The sequence below is a fragment of the Salmo trutta genome, chromosome 36 (genome assembly GCF_901001165.1).
Source record: "Salmo trutta chromosome 36, fSalTru1.1, whole genome shotgun sequence".
NCBI lineage: Eukaryota > Metazoa > Chordata > Actinopteri > Salmoniformes > Salmonidae > Salmo > Salmo trutta.
In genome coordinates, this window is record NC_042992.1 from 29,111,198 (window position 1) to 29,117,219 (window position 6,022).

A 6,022-nucleotide genomic window follows, 5' to 3' on the forward strand; every position below is an offset into this window, starting at 1 on the left:
GTTACGGGTCTCGCCCCGCTGTATTTATTCGAGGTACTCCTCGCTCTTTTGTTTGGGTTTCAACCCTGTGTTTTGTTACGTGTTTGTTTGAACTTCGTCCCGTGCCTTTACACGGCACGCCGTAATTTGGGTCAATAAAAAAAAACAGTACGCATTCCTGCGCCTCCCGATCCCTTTATACCAACGTGACAGCCTCACTACTGTTATTTTACTGCTGCTCTTCAATTATTCGTTATTTATTTAGGATTTTTTTTGCTTTTATATTTTTTACTTAACACTTATTTTTCTTAAAACTGCATTGTTGGTTAAGGGCTTGTAAGTAAGCATTTCACTATAAGGTCTACAGGTGTTGTATTCGGCGCATGTGACAAATGCATTTTGATTTTGATTTCATTTGATTTGAAGCAGGACTGAGTTAACAACTTTCAGCATGTGGCCCCTATAAGTTTGCCTTCCTCCCAATTGGTATAATGCATTCACCATGTAAATAGCAGGGTTAGCTTGCTCAAAGTCCTCATCTCAGATCTGTCCACCTGCTGGGCGGTGACAATCCCCCACACCATTGGGAGGCCTGCGACCATTCAGGCGGTCTCCGCGGCAACCTCAGTTTCCTCATTGTATGCTAGCCCGTAGCTCTTGCAAATCAGGCTTGGTGGAATTGAATTGAGAATTGCTTGTGCATGGAGGCTTGTTAGCCAACAACCGAGCGTAAAATTGCCGTCCTTCTATGCCAGCATAACGAGTCAATCGATCTCAAAAGCTTTTCTTTCATTAAAAAGATGTCGCCTGAAGGATTGTCGGTGAACACACACACCAGTTTGTAGAGAAAATACATTGCAGATCAGACTGGGAGTTTCTTTCTTTTTCCTTTTTTCTTTTTTTAATGAGCAAAAATGCATCTCCTGTTCTTTTTCAGCGCTGACTGGCAGGGGAATACTTCCCAGATATTCAGGCTGTATTGAAAGGGGATTCTGAAATCATTTAAGGGTTTTTGATATCAATGGTTTTGGGGTTTTTAAGGGTTTTGATATGCATGGATAGAAAAGCTTGATCGATTTCAATGTATGCCTACATGAATAATTAAAATGTTGTCAATTCTGTCCAAAACATGTTTTTGTGCCATTCACTGTGTATTTGTGCCATTCACTGTGAATTCTTTTTTCTTTAAATAAATTATTTTTTCCAAGCCTTCTAAATGTTTTGAGTCCAATCATTCAAAGACCAGCATATTGCAAACTTTGAGGGATCCTTTGATTTTCCAAGCATGACTAATATGAATAACACAGCAACGGCTTGGAAAACACACATATTCACTCCCTGAACAATGTCGAGGCACTTTTAATTAAACTTGATCAAAAGATGAATTATGCATAAGCCTAATACCATTCCCTCTAAATTCTACAGCACTGCCAGAACCGAGAATGCAGGCTTTGCTCAATCAATATGTGCTATTTGAGAGAAAAATATACATTCCTATTTCCAAGATTGTGAAAAATGATGATATTAATATCTACAATTTGTTTATATGAAGACTAGTTACCATATTGTACATCAACGTTTCTGGGTGGAGAGGTTAATGACATATGGTGGATATACACTCAGTGGCCAGTTTACTAGGTAAACCCATCTATCACCGGGTCAGACCCCACTTTGCCTCCAGAACAGCCTGAGCTCTTTGGGGCATGGAAACGTTGCTCAATTGGTATCAAGGGACCTAACGTGTGCCAGGAAAACATTCCCAACACCATTACACCACCGCCACCAGCCTGTACCGTTGACACCAGGCAGGATGGGGCCATGGACTCATGCTGCTTATGCCAAATCCTGACTCTGCCGTCAGCATGACGTACCAGGAACCAGGATTCATTGGACCAGGTAATGTTTTTCGTCTCCTCAATTGTGCAGTGTTAGTGATTGTGTGCCCACTGGAGCCGCTTCTTCTTGTTTTTAGCTAATAGGAGTGGAACCCGGTGTGGTCGTCTGCTGCAATAGCCCATCCGTGACAAGGACCGACAAGTTGTGCGTTCCGAGATGCCGTTCTGCACACCATTGTTGTACTGCGCCGTTATTTGCTGTTTGTGGTCCACCTGTTAGCTTGCACGATTCTTGCCATTCTCCTTCTACCTCTCATCAACAATCTGTTTTTACCCACAGGACTGCCGCTGAGTGGATGTTCTTTGTTTGTCGCAGCATTCTCGGTAAACCCTGGACACTGTCGTGTGTTAAAAGCCCAGGAGGCCGACCGTTTCTGAGATACTGGAACCGGCACGCCTGGCACGACGATCATAGCATGTTCAAAGTCACTTAGGTCACTCGTTTTGCCCATTCTAACATTCAGTTGAACAGTAACTGAATACCTCGATGCCTATCTGCCTGCTTTATGTAGCAAGCCACGGCCACGTGATTGACTGTCCGTAGGAGCGAACCATTTTTGTGAATGGGGTGGTGTACTTAATAAACTGACCACTGAATGTAAGTAGCTTATCCATTGGTTATTTAGCAAGGACAACTGTATATTGTAAAGATTAAGGCACGTCTTAAACTAAATGGTTATTATTGAAAGCAATGCCTCAAAATAGAAAAAGTGCTCTGCCACATTGATATATGACATTTGACAATAAGTTTGAAGCTAAGACTGGCTACTTCAGGATTGCGGTATTTATTTATAATATTTTCCCAGATTGACCTCTTTCACACAGGAGACCTGTACAAGGCAGGGTAAGCTGACCTCCAATAAGTGCTTATAGGGGAAACTTCTACAGTGTTGACTCAACATGCCCAGGCCCCCTGTCCAACCAGCAGGAGTTTTCAGACTTTCCAAAAGGGGTCGTCCATTTTGGGTGGTGCTCCTGGTGGGAACAGACAGGCCCAAACAAGCCAGCTGACAAAGAACCCATACTCCCACTCCTAGAGTTGCCTAACACGCCTCTCAATGGGGAGAAAACATGTGGATAAAAAGAACCAACTTCTTCCTGCTGACAAAGTGGCGAAGAATAAATGAAAGCACTCAAGGGTGGCAGCGAGCAACAAAGAGTTGATGAGCTGAATACATTAGGCTACAGAAAGCCTGGTGGGACTTTAAGACTCTCTGTGGTCTTGCTTATACCAATATGATTCCTCCAAATTGCGCCTCACAGCTTTGCTTAGTTTGTTGTTTCCGAAACAAAAGTTAAGAAGCACTTGCAATTTTCGGAATATCTTCGAGCTCTCTCTGTCAGACGCAAAGGTGCTTCCCTATAATACATAGAGTGAGTCAGCTGCAAGGTTTGCTTTGTAAAAAAAACATGGAAGACAATAGAAAATGGAATAGTGTTTGTTTCATAAAGAACATGCATGGTCATCTGTTAAATAAAACTTTGCTTTTTTATGATACAGTTCTTCTTCTTTATCCCTAAGGTAGACCAAGATCCAGTTTGTTATTATGTCACACACACACACACACACACACACACACACACACACACACACACACACACACACACACACACACACACACACACACAGCAGCCAATAACTCATCATATCCATGGAAGACATCGACCTGTGGGCCAACATTGCAGCTTTCAGACACGATTCTTCCCTCTTTCACACCCCACTTCATTCCAGAACAAAACCCTGACTGACAATACTCAAATCTTCTTTCTCAGATTAGCCCCCCTGCTTTCCTCTGTTCTCCCTCAATCCCCTCCTCTCGCCCACCCCTGCCCTCTGCTTCTTTTCAAGGCAGCGTATGCTAATAGCTCACTCAATACCCTGAAAATAGCTATCTATTTTCCTCCCTTGCTATTTTACATCTCAAGCGGCTTGTCTTACCCGTTGACAAGGGGACCAGCCTTCCAATTCAGTAGCTTTCACAGCTCTGACAGTTGGATTCCTGAGCCTGCCACTGGTTTCAAATAGAGACTCATTTAGTCCTAATGAACTATTCTGCACAAACTCATAAAGGTATGGCGGCTTGTACTAAAAGTGAAAAACTGGACTATTCATGTTGGCTTTCTTCTCAACTCTCTCTCTCTCTCTCTCTTTCACATACACTCTGTCTCACACTCTCTCTCGCTATATCAGTCCAGTTTTAGGGTTTACCCTAGTTTTTTTGTTTATGCTTGGATGACTTGTTAGGCAGGGGATAGAGACAGTTTAGAGAGTAAACAGCAGGGAAATGTGAAAGATGGGTTGTTTAGGTTTAGTATGTAGTAACATCCCTGCCAATAAACAGCTTGACTCCAACCTTCACACCTTACTTTGTTTTATTCTGGAGGGAGAAAGAGGAGAGATGGAACAATCGCAAGACTGCAAAAGTGCCAGAGATGTGCAGGGAGATTATGCTAATGACCTCATTCATAGTCAAACCACCTCCGCACATGTCAGGGAGGACTGCATTTGTCCCCTCTAGTGATAAACAAATTATACATGAAATCAATTCCTTCTCTCTCACTACTTTTCCCTGTTGGCCATCCATTGAAGCCTCATGGTCTCTCCTGTTAGGCTAACATGCTGCATTTCTTCTGCTAATGAGAGCATGGGAGCAGCCGCAGTGCTAAGGCCCCCGCCTGCCTGCACCGAGCAGGTCCTCCCATTACAACCACAGTCAGCGTTAACTAGCCACCTAACGCTAAGTCTCCGGAAGCTAAGAAGCCTGACTGTATCCCAGCCTAGCCACATCAACTTTACTCCCTGTGCTAGCTCTCAGTGAGCTAACTATATTCCTGATGATTACTAGCCTCCTGGTGCTAGCCCTACATTCTGTAACTTGCCACATCAACTTTTCACCTCACAGCGCCAGCTAATCTCAGTGGGCAAACTTTACTAGATGCACTAACAAGCCTTCTATATCACATTTCAGATAAGACACAAATGCAGACAATGTCGAAGTAACAACAGTTTATTAATCCAACAGGGGCAGGCAAAAGACAGGTCAAGGGCAGGCAGGGGTCAGTAATCCAGATAGGTGGGGCAAAGTTACAGGATTTATTCCCAGTGGGTCAGAAGTTAACATACACTCAATTAGTATTTGGTAGCATTGCCTTTAAATTGTTTAACTTGGGTCAAATGTTTTGGGTAGCCTTCCACAAGCTTACCACAATAAGTTGGGTGAATTTTGGCCCATTCCTCCTGACAGAGCTGGTGTAACTGAGTCAGGTTTGTAGGCCTCCTTGCTCGCACACACTTTTTCAGTTCTGCCCACAAATTTTTATAGGATTGAGGTCAGGGCTTTGTGATGGCCACTCCAATACCTTGACTTTGTTGTCCTTAAGCCATTTTGCCACAACTTTGGAAGTATGCTTGGGGTCATTGTCCATTTGGAAGACCATTTGCGTCCAAGCTTCAACTTCCTGACTGATGTCTTGAGATGTTGCTTCAATCTATCCATATAATTTTTCTTCCTCGTGATGCCATCTATTTTGTGAAGCGCACCAGTCTCTCCTGCAGCAAAGCACCCCCACAACATGATGCTGCCACCCCCGTGCTTCACGGTTGGGATGGTGTTCTTCAGCTTGCAAAACTCCCCCTTTTTCCTCCAAACATAATGATGGTCATTATGGCCAAACAGTTCTATTTTTGTTTCATCAGACCAGAGGACATTTCTCTAAAAAGTACGATCTTTGGCCCCATGTGCAGTTGCAAACCATAGTCTGGCTTTTTTATGGCGGTTTTGGAGCAGTGGCTTCTTCCTTGTTGTGCGGCCTTTCAGGTTATGTCGATATAGGACTCGTTTTACTGTGGATATAGATACTTTTGTACCTGTTTCCTCCAGCATCTTCACAAGGTCCTTTGCTGTTGTTCTGGGATTGATTTGCACTTTTCGCACAAACGTACGTTCATTTCTAGGAGACAGAACACGTCTCCTTCCTGAATGGTATGACGGCTGCGTATACTTGCATGCTATTGTTTGTACAGATGAACGTGGTACCTCCAGGGCTTTGGAATTTGCTCCCATGGATGAACCAGACTTGTGGTGGTCTACAATTTATTTCCTTTTTTTTTCATTTCTTCTGAGGTCGTGGCAGATTTCTTTTCATTT